The following is a 12,130-nucleotide window of genomic DNA, read 5'->3' on the forward strand; positions in this document are numbered from 1 at the left end:
ACACACACGGAACAGATGTGTGTGCGTGTGCGCGCACACACACACACACACACACACACACACCTTGCATTGAGAAGCTTGCAACCTAAATAGATGAGAAATGATAGTAGGGGGAAACAGAGGCACAGGGAGGTGAAATGACTTGCCCAAAAAAATCACTCATCAGTAAAACTAGGTATGAAAGTTTCCCTATCCCATGAGAATTTTCTAGATTTCAAAAAACATCCTCCCCAATTGGGAGGAAAAGTTGAAATCTTAATGTTCCTTCTTCCTCCTCCCCCACAAACCATAAATTAGGTTAACTGAAATATTTTAATCAATACTGTTTCAATTCTGACCACTTAATTTTTTTAACCTTTTTTAATATGAATAAATATAACTTTCAAAATGAAAACTCATTTTGAACTGAAAAACTGAACTTTTATTTTGAGATGGGGAATTTTTTCCAAAAGAAGTTGGAGACAGGAAATTCATGGAAACTGAGCATTTCATGCAAAATTATTTGTTTTTCACAGTTGGCACTTTCTGACAAAGTGTTGGGTCTGAAATTTCCCAACCAGCTCTACTCATTAGCAGAGCTGGGAATAGAACTCTGATCTCCTCTGGTCCAGTCCAGCTTCTAACCACTGACGTACATGTTGTTTAAAAATACATGGATTTCCTTGAGAGCTGCATTTACGCTTCAATTTGGTGCAAAAACAGTCAAATTTTAAAATTAGCTGATATTTAATTGACTGGAGTAGCAAAACATTTGATCCAAAGGGTCAGGATGGGAGCCATGATATTGTGAAATATGTTATGGATTCTGTTAAATGATCTGCACTGAAGTCTGGTGCACTGACTTGTTACACAAGACTTTGGGGAAAATACAGTCGAGAGAGACTTCAAGCCTGAGATTTAAGTTGGGCTGAAAATCATTGTTCTACAAGCACACCTTCCCTTCTGTCATTTCACATAATCTTGCCATTGGTGATGTCATGACTTGTCACCTATAACATCCTTCTTGTATTTGCCATCTCAATGACTATCTTTTTTTCAAAATCTACCTCAATGTCTTCCCATTCCTTTTTAACTTCTTCATTTAGTTACCTTTGACTTATGTTTGATTGTTTTATTCATCACAAGGTCTTTATGTTACTGTTTGCTGTAATTTATACCATATATGCACTGTATTATTTAACTCTAAAAAATTCTGAGAAGCAACTTGTGGTTCTCATTCAGAACAGCATTCCTCTTCAGGAAGGGCACACAAGCATATATTTAAAGTTAAGCACGTGCTTAAGTGTTGTCCTCAAGCAGGGTTTATAGAAATACAAAAGGATCAGAACAAAATAAGGCTTTAATCCTGCAATTGATATTGCCTTCTGTGTGAACACAGCAATCCACCTCCATGCTATCAATTGCAGGATTGGGGCCTGAAGTTTTATTGTACTTTGTAGTTTGCTATAAGGCATTACAGATCACTGACTAGCCACTATAGTGGTTACAAGAATCTGAAATTACTTTGTAAAAAAGTGTTTCAAAGAAGAATCAGAAGGAGTTCCTGTGATATTTTCAAATGGTCTCTTGCATAGCTGGTAGTAATATATTACCGGAGTAATTTGAAACAAACTATGGATATGAGAAGGGGGATATGTACATTCATATAACAAATGTATTTTAAGCATCTAGCAGTTAAATAACAGACTTTTTATACGATCTGAGAGGGAGACTTGCAAAGAGATAACTGGGAGTTAGGATTATAATTCAAAATTAATGGGAGTCGGGAACCTAACTGCCCTTTCTGACTTTGAAAAAAGTCAGCCCCTACATTGATATTCACATGAGCTTAACAGATATTTATGAGAGACACCAGCAAAACATAAAAGACGTATTTGTAAAGCTAGATTACGTTGTGTTTAAAGTTTTGTCCAAAACCCACCTAACCAACCCCCAGGAAATTCAGAATTACAGCTAACACCATGGTCTTAACCTTTACGACCCTCCCATTCAATGGGGTCTTAAATTCACATCATCAGTTCTAACCAACAATTTTCCGTTTTTAATTCAGATAATAAATATTTTATTCAATTGCCAAAAATAATTTTAGGTGACATCTAGTGCACTCTGCTAGCAAGTCTTATTCCCATTCTGCAAGAGTGAAAACTGAGCCACAGAGGGTACATCTACACAGCATTTTGTAGCATGCCTCCCAGCCCAGGCTGACAGACTTCGGCTAGTGGGAGGCTCATGCTAGTGCTCTAAAAATAGCTGTATCGACAGGGCTTGGAAGTTGCTGCTCAGGCTGGAGTTTGGGCTCTGAAGCCCACCCACCTCCTTAGACTTCAGAGCCCAAGGTCTATGTTAAGCAACAAGTTCAAAGCCATGTCTATGCAGCTATTTTTAGAGCCTCGCGGGCTAGCAGACTTGCTGTAAATGCTGTGTAGACATGGCAAGTGACATCCCTTCCTTGCAGCTGTATGATAAATGCAAGTGCTCATGAACTTTATATTTTGCTATGAACTGAAGAACCTGAGAGCTGATTGAAATATAGGAAACAACCAAAAATGCTCAAACTATCACAGCTCTCTACAACTGCTGCAACTCATAGCAGATGTTTATTCTCTGGCATATGCTAAGTATACTTAAGAGAGAGCCTGCAATAGTAACAAAAAGTGACACAAAAATCAATACACTTATTTCAAAGCTTGGGATGAGTGTGGGGAAAATATAAAGTTAAATCGTTATTATAGTTTTAATTCTGAAACCTCATTCAACCTTTGATGCAGTATCAGTTTCATAACACTATTTCTGTATCTCTCTGAAAGGTAATGTCCAATATTAACCCCCCATTCATCAAGCATTTTAATATTATGGCATCTGAGAAAGACCACAAGATTATGATCATGACACCATAATAAGAATGGGCAGTATTTGTTTCATTTCCCACTTTGTTATCATCTCTGTCATAGCACAGATTAATGCATATGAGCACATGTTATTACTAAACTACTTTGTGAAATATGTTACCTGTGCTACACTATGGATTTTCAATATTCTGGTACACATTGTTCCCTCAAAGCTCCCTCTTTAAAACAGGTTCCTGGATAAGGCGACTTCACTGTTAGATACCAATTAATGAGTATCAACCGTCAGTAACACCTCTGTATAACATTCAAAAGGCCAAGAGTTGATGTCAAAATGAGGGTGGAATACATTTTGAATGTCTGCCTAGTCTATCTATTCCCTATGAGACAATAAAGCAGTTAAAAGAGAGCACTGGCATGGCTACTCAATCAAATTACAGCATGCTGAAAAGGTCAGAGTGGTAGAGCACACCAATATAATTCACAGATTATACAAGGCATTAAAATTCTGATACAACAGTCTTTGAAAATGACTAGAACAAGAACAGAAAATGGCAGAACATTAATCCAGTCTTGTGACAACATTTGTACCAAAAAGGGGAAATGTACAATTGTAACATTTGTTCAGGCATTGTAAGACTAGTCACAAAGCCTCAATTTGGACTCCACATACTGCATCCCTGTCAGCAATTGCTACCTACACAGCTGACATAATTAAGGAAGTGGAAATCTGAATCCTTACAAGTAAACTAAAAAACAATGGGTACAGGTTTTTTCCCTAGACAAATTGTAGCCTGTTATAAAGTCAAGCAACAGTGTATACCTGTGTGAAGGATATCTATATGCGCATATATAGTAATATATATGCCTAGTATATGTGGGTTACACACACATAATGTTAATTAAATTACTATTTATTTTGCAGTAGCAGAATTCCCTATTCAGGCTCAGGCCCTCTTTGCATTAGGTGTTTATGAAAGAGAGTGACTCACCAGCCAATGCACCCCCGCCCCATGGCTATGGCCAGGGCTGGATTAACTCTTCTGTGGACCTGGGGGCATTAGATTTTGTGGGGCCCCTGTATACAAGTCTTTTTCCTAATTTAAAACAAAATTATCACAATTATGGCATCGAGGCTATTATGCTATATTAAACTTGCCTTTTAATTAACAAAGCCCTTAGGTGCACAACTTATCCTTCCAAATTTTTCAAATTATTATGTATATTTTGCTTTTATAAACCCACATGAAGAAGATCAGCTACCTCTGATTGTGGCTCAGGCTATCTATCACTATTCAGGTCATTTCTTGGAGGTATCACAACAGACACAATATAGTAGCTCTAATCCATAATGTGGAACACATCTTCCATAAGCGTTCCAGGGGCAGCAGGGCATTGGTTAAAGTACCTCGTGACAGAGGCCAAGCATTGAAATCTGTTTTCCTACAGCATAACTTTCTGAACAAGTTACCTTCTGAAAAAAGAGTATCTCAATGGAAATGGCAAATGTAACTATTTATTACTTCAGGTTTTTTTAAAAAAAAAAAAATACATGTACAATGTTCATTATCCAAGACAGTTTTATTTATATCCTGTCTATTGCATGTATAGTTATCTGAAAATCCCCAAAATTCAACTGTTCCCTAACATTAACCATTGTGCTTTCTACTTCCACAAAGACAGATTATAAAATTTAGTATCATAAAGGACAACTACAAAATGGCTTTTTTCCAACTGGTATGTCATTCATAACAAAAATGTAGATTTTACATTATGTTTTCTATTGTAGCCAAAGGTTATTTTGTGCCGAAATGTGCATCTTTCAACCATGTATGAGTCCCTGCCCTTATGTTTCCTGAAAGTTTCTCTGAGGGGAAAAAAGTCAAGCACACAATCATGAAAAAACACTGTGTAATGAGGTAATGATGAAACATGCCAGCTTTCTTGTCTTCAGAGAGATAGCAGGCAAAATGGTTAACTGTGTATTTTACAACCTAATCCCTCACAAGCAAGATTTCTAGAAATACATATAACCCACTACAGAGATTTATTAGTCTTAATTCTTCTACTCATTTAGATGTACTTCAAAGCTAAACCATTCTCCACCATGGATCTAACTTGCAGGCTGCCAGTTTTGAGGACATTCTTTGCTGAACATTGTACCATGGACTTAGCCTTTAGACTGGTGGCATAAGGACTTACAAAAAATGTATTTACTCCTTGACAAGAAAGAAGTCTTATTTAAAGTAACAAAACAAAAAAACCCAGCCCTTTGGGGAAGGATTATAAAGTGCCTAGTATATACAGGGTGGTATAAGAACAAATAAGTAACACTACTAATCATCAATTATGACTTAATAGGCTACGTTTTCAAAGTGTGCCATTATAGAATACTACAGTAGCTTAATCAATTCACATAGTTTAAGGCAAGAAGGAACCATTAGATCATAGAGTCTGACCTCCTGTATATCACAGGCCATTACATTTCACCCAGTTACAACAGTGTTGCGCTAATAACTTGTTTGGCTAAAGCATATTCATCCAGCCTCGTTTTGAAGACATCAAGAGGTGGAGAATTCACCAAATCCCTTGTTAGTTCCCCCCTCCCACCCCCAATGGCCTTGCTGGTCGTCCTTGCTGTTAAAAATTGTACCTAATTTCTAGTTGGAATTTGTTGGGCTTCAGTTTCCAGCCTTGATTCGCTATTGACAATTACTTTTGAGATCTGTCAGTTAGCCAGGTTGTAATCCTTTTAACGTGTCCTCTGTCGATGTTACATCATGCTAAATTTTTAATCAGCCATGATTAGATGTGCCATACTAACTTTATAGATGTACCTTTATCACCCAGACGTGTAATTTCAAAGAATGAAATCAGGTTTGTTTGACAAGACCTATTTTCCTTAAAATCATGGTGAGTGGTGTTAGTTATATTCCTATCATTTAATGTTTATCAGTTGAATCCTGTGTTTGCTTTTCCATTATTTTGCCTAAGCTTGGTATCAGGTTACATGGGTCCTCTCTTTTGCCCTTTTGAATATTGCCAAAATAGTAGCACTTTTTTGGTCTTCTGGAATTTCTCGAGGATTTCAAGATATATTATTACAAGACATCAATGGAAGCTATGGGCATTCAGCCCCTAGCAAGAATAATGCACATCCCTACAAACCTTGCTCCTAACAAGTTCTCTCCCATCTCTTTATGCACAGATTCTGGGACTTGCCTCATGAAAGCCCTCTAAGATGAGTATCGTTAGATTCAATTTACAGATAGGGAAACTGAAGTAGAGAAAGACTGGTCTAAGGTCACATAGAATGGTAGAGCACAACTAGAATCTAGGATTCCCAACTCCAAGCCCTGTGCTTTAAAAAACACTGCCCAGAAAATATTACCTCCTAAAAAGGCATGGGCCAGGCTCTGGGGGGCTACATCTCCCATAATTGACCACACCCATATGACTCCCATGATGGACTGCATCAGTTCAACCAGAGGGACCACGTTGCATCATTGGAGATGTAGTCTAGCCAGGAAGCCGTGGTAGTATATGTTCCATGGATTCATTTTTCTTGGAGGTCTCCTGTCCAAGTTCTGAGTTGGGCCAGTTTTGTTGGCTTTCATCAGCTGAATAAGACCACAGTCCATTGTAATATGGCTAGTGACTTCATATTTTTATAGCTGCATTCATTGTAGCTCCAGGGAAAATAGTCATGAGAATAATATTATCTAAGTCTCCTACATTACTGCAGACTGTTATTAGCAGGTCACTGAGTAAGCTATAAAATGTTAATATCAATTCTTTGGTCCACATTCTTTTAATCCCAGTTTGCCAAATACATTTATCGTGCATGAGATTACCAGTGAGATAAACTGAATATACGCCAATTCAATATATATTGTACAATTACTGTATTGTCAGATCTCTCTCTTTCTTCTGAATCACTTTAACGTCCAACATTTTAGTGATATATGGAAAAAATTCCTTCCAAATAAAACTTCATAAAATACATAGAGAGAAACCTGTTAAAATCAGTTCTAATGTTAGAACAATACAAGCAGCATGGACATCAGGTCCAGTCTTTCCTAAAAATTTCCCCTCTGCTCCTTCTGTGTGCCCTGCCCTCTCAGCTTCTCACACAGTCACTTCTAGGACTTCTTTCATGTATCCTCACACACATAACATGACCTCTCAAAGGGCTCCTACACTGTCGACATGTGTGTCCTTCTTATGTGCCAGGCTGCCCACAATGAATCCAGTTAACTTTTATATAAATTGGCTACTGTTGTAACTCCTCTCTTGCCTCTAAACTCTGTCTACGTGTCTGTCCTTCTAGACCGTGAGCTCCTCGGAGCAGCGAACATCCTTCCTAAATGTTTCAACTGCTCCTTCTGTGTAGACTGCATTACTCAAAATCCCTGCTCAGATCCCTGGCTTTGGTTCAGGCCCATCTTCAGTCCAAAAGCACCCTCTAAATTCCTTCCTTCCTTCCATGGTGAATATGTCAGTACTATAGGCAGAGCTGTGTGAAACTCTTCTTCCACCTCCTGGTTAGTCAAAACATCCCTCTTTGAGAAGCCCTGTTAGGATATAGATATTCATGCCTGTCTGTAAAGGCCTGTACTTTAAGAATTTAGGGGTATTCTTATTACTTGGCTAGTTAAAGGTATAAAAGAAAGAATCAAAATCACTGTCTGCTGATGTAAGGGCCTTCTCTTACTGTGACAGTTTGAGGCCCTCTTCTTAGGCTAAGGCCTTTGGCTAAGCAGCAGAGGCAGCCATAAGCTAGGAAGCGACCAGTCACATCCTCACATTCCAAACTAGTCACATTGAAATAAGGTGCTATTGGGCTGTCAGGCACTATCAGGACAGGATTGTATTCCTATCACCTCCAGAGAAAGGGAAGTGCCTAGAAAATGTAAAAGGAAACTTAGTTTGATAGCATCCTGTCTGGCAAGAACTCACTTATCAATAGCTGGGATGTGAAATCCTCACTTCTGTATTGTTTTGTCATTATAGTTCCCACTTTGCTATTGTTTGTCTGTATAATCTCTGTCTGGTTCTGTGATTGTTTCTGTCTGCTGTATAATTAATTTTGCTGGGTGTAATCTAATTATTGTGGTGGGATATAATTGGCTAGCTAATCATGTTACAATATGTTAGGATTGGTTAGTTAAATTTCAGTAGAATGATTGGTTAAGGTATAGCTAAGAATATTACTATATAAATTAGGGGCAAACAGGAAGTAAGTTGGGATTCGAAAATAAGGAAAAAGGAACTTGTATTTAAGCTTGCTGGAAGTTCACCCCAATAAACATCGAATTGTTTGCACCTTCGGACTTCGGCATTGTTGCTCTCTGTTCATGCGAGAAGGACCAGGGAAGTGGGAGAGTGAAGGAATAAGCTCTCTAACAAGCCTGACACAGGGAACTAATTGATGATGAAATCTGGAGGTAGGATTTTCAGTACTGTTAACTCCAAACATGCAAAAATAAAATAAATAAAGGATCAGGCTTCAAAACATCACAAAATTGGCTTAAAAATTATGAGATTGGATTCTCTCTAAAAGCTGATATTCTCATTAAATAACATGACTCTAGGAACCAGAGCTCAAGGTTAAAAAACCCACCAAATATGGTGAAACTTGTGATAAATTTGCAAAAGTTGGCAACATTGGACAAAAGTGCATTGGCATAACTCAGCTCCCATTGCAGTCAATGGTAAAATTTCTATTGACTTCAATGTGAGCACAGTGAGGCCAATAGTGAGCACCTTTGAAAATCCCAGCTTTCTGTCTTACCCACTAATATTGGATTAATTTCTCTTCAGATTTCCTTATTCGTCCAGCTTATTTTTAACAGTCCTCCCCTCTACAAAAAGAAAATAAAATATTTTTGTATTTTAAAGTATAAACCATGGCTACTCACTTTGGGCTCATTTATATAAATCTGTTACAAGGAAAATCTTTAAAACAAAAACTTGATCAAGAGATCAGAACTGTTAATTCAATAAAAAACCCATGTGTTAAGTGGTAAAATATTCAACAATAAACAAAGGACTAAATCTGATGTTATGAGAAACAAAAAAGGGTTTCATAGTAAAGCAATGGGTCTAATCTACCCATGATGGAACAATAACATCCAATATTTAAGGATCAAAGAGTTTTACGTACAGTTAGGTTGAAATAATCATCATCATGGGCCAAATTTTACAATTAGGGCCTATTCTGACACCCACTGACGTGAATGGAAGCCAATGTACATCAGGCACTTAAACAGTGAGACCGGGCATCTCTGTAAATCCCAGGGGTTTCTCATTTTTCATGTCTGTCATAAATATAAAGGGAAGGGTAATCACCTTTCTGTATACAGTGCTATAAAAATCCCTCCTGGTCAGAGGCAAAATCCTTTCACCTCTAAAGGGTTAAGAAGCTAAGGTAACCTCGCTGGCACCTGACACAAAATGACCAATGAGGGGATAAGATACTTTCAAATCTGGAGGGGGGACAAAGGGTTTTGTCTGGCTGTGTGATACCTTTGCCATGAACAGATCAAGGATGCAAGCCTTCCAACTCCTCTAAAGTTAGAAAGTAATCTAGCTAGAAAATGCATTAGATTTCCTTTTGTTTTTTGGCTTGTAAAATTCGCTGTGCTGGAGGGAATGTGTATTCCTGGTTTTGTGTCTTTTTGTAACTTAAGGTTTTGCCTAGAGGGATTCTCTATGTTTTGAATCTGATTACCCTGTACAGTATTTACCATCCTGCTTTTACAGAGGTGATTCTTTTACCTTTTCTTTAAATAAAATTCTTCTTTTAAGAACCTGATTGATTTTTTATTGTTCTTAAGATCCAAGGGTTTGGGTCTGTGTTCACCTGTACCAATTGGTGAGGATATTATTATCAAGCCTTCCCCAGGAAAGGGGGTATAGGGCTTGGGGGGGAAGATGTCTCCAAGTGGTCTCTTTCCCTGTTCTTTGTTTAAATCGCTTGGTGGTGGCAGCATACTGTTCAAGGACAGGGCAAAGTTTATACCTTGGGGAAGTTTTTAACCTAAGCTGGTAAGAATAAGCTTAGGGGGTCTTTCATGCAGGTCCCCATATCTGTACCCTAGAGTTCAGAGTGTGGAAGGAACCTTGACAATGCCTCTTGGGATTTGAAGAATAGGCTTTTGTCTTCGCAAAGCCTTTGCCTACAAAATAGATTGCTAACAATGTTGACAATTTAACTGTCCTCAGAGCAGACATTGAAATGAAGGGACAGAAATCAAATACTTTCAGTGTCATAAATATAAAGGGAAGGGTAAACACCTTTAAATCCCTCCTGGCCAGAGGAAAAACCCTTTCACCTGTAAAGGGTTAAGAAGCTAAGACAACCTCACTGGCACCTGACCAAAATGACCAATGAGGAGACAAGATACTTTCAAAGCTGGGGCGGGGGGGAAACAAAGGGTCCTCTCTGTCTGTGTGATGCTTTTGCTGGGACCAGAGCAGGTCAGAACTCCTGTAAAGAGTTAGTAAGCAATCTAGTTAGATATGCGATAGATTCTGTTTTGTTTAAATGGCTGATAAAATAAGTTGTGCTGAATGGAATGTATATTCCTATTTTTGTGTCTTTTTGTAACTTAAGGTTTTGCCTAGAGGGATTCTCTGTGTTTTGAATCTGATTACCCTGTAAGGTATTTACCATCCTGATTTTACAGAGGTGATTCTTTTACTTTTTCTTTAATTAAAATTCTTCTTTTAAGAACCTGATTGTTTTTTTCATTGTTCTTAAGATCCAAGGGTTTGCATCTGTGTTCACCTATGCAAATTGGTGAGGATTTTTATCAAGCCTTCCCCAGGAAAGGGGGTGTAGTGCTTTGGGGGATATTTTGGGGGGGAGACGTTTCCAAGTGGCACTTCCCCTGTTCTTTGTGTAAAACTTTGGTGGTGGCAGCTTTTAACCTAAGCTGGTAAGAATAAGCTTAGGGGGTCTTTCATGCAGGTCCCCACATCTGTACCCTAGAGTTCAGAGTGGGGAAGGAACCTTGACAGATACCTATTGTTTGAGGCTCCTAATAAAGTTATAAATGTTTTTGATGGCAAAATCTTATCCTAATTGGAATGATATCATTCATATCAATCTAGATTCATGTAAGTTGTACGGTCAATTGTTTTTCCTTAGTCTTCTGTGTGTAATGAACCACATCAAATTAAGTTTCTCTGATTCTAACAAATATTCCTTGAACTTAGCAAACTAGTATTATACTGAAATAACAATCACCACAATATTTTCTGGCAAAGTTTAAGAAAAGCATATCTGTTTGAGATTTGGTGTGAAATACATGAGGCCATTACAGTGAAGAGAGTTATACCAGGTGTTAATTTGACCTATAATATTTTATAATTTAATTACAATAGAAGAGTTTGGTTTGCCTCTTAGACATGTAGCACAATACAGAGGGGCAAATTATGTTCATTTCCATTTGGAACATTCTGTACACTCTCTCTTTGCAGTCCTTTTCCAATCCATTTTAAAACACGTGGATAGATATTTCTCTAGGGAAAGGCCCATATGTTTGCAATATCTTTAATTGAAAGGTGTTGCCATTTTCTTCACTTTTTTAACACTGACAACATATAGTTTGCTGCTTATTTCAGATATTATTGCTGGCCAGTTGGGAACTGTGATGCACACACTAATTGCCTAATATATCTGTTCAGAAAAATGACAAAGAGTGACACACTGTACTTTGGTGTATTTTACCACTAAAAGCAGCAGCAGCTCTGAATGACCTTGCACAGCTGAACAGAAATACACTTCTGGCATTAAGAAAAAACTCCAGGGAAGCATGTGGTAGCATTGTAATTTTATTCTACCACTGGCACTGATGTGGGCACTGCTACTGTGAAGGCAACAAAAGGAAGAGGGACAGAAAGAATAGAAAAATACAGGGCTTTAAGGGAAAAATATAGAAGAAGGGAAGAAACAATAATTACAAGTATATTGCATTGTTCAAAGTTACATCACAAGTAAAGTGAGGAATAATTAAAGGCCAGTGCAAAACTCCAGATTATTAACAACTATTTAAGCCTTGGGCAGTATACTTACAAGTCACAATGTAATTGTAAGTCATATCACTAAACAGTTTTGTCTCTGAGGAGGCGCCGGCACAGCCTGCAGCCGAGAGTCTCCCAGCCTGGGTCAACAGACTCGGGCCATCGGGGATCATGCTAGTGCTCTAAAAAGGCAGTGTAGACAGAGCTTTGAAGTTCTGGCTCCAGCTGGAGCTCTGAAGCCCATCCCCCTCCCT

Source organism: Chelonia mydas, chromosome 11 (assembly GCF_015237465.2).
Source record: "Chelonia mydas isolate rCheMyd1 chromosome 11, rCheMyd1.pri.v2, whole genome shotgun sequence".
NCBI lineage: Eukaryota > Metazoa > Chordata > Testudines > Cheloniidae > Chelonia > Chelonia mydas.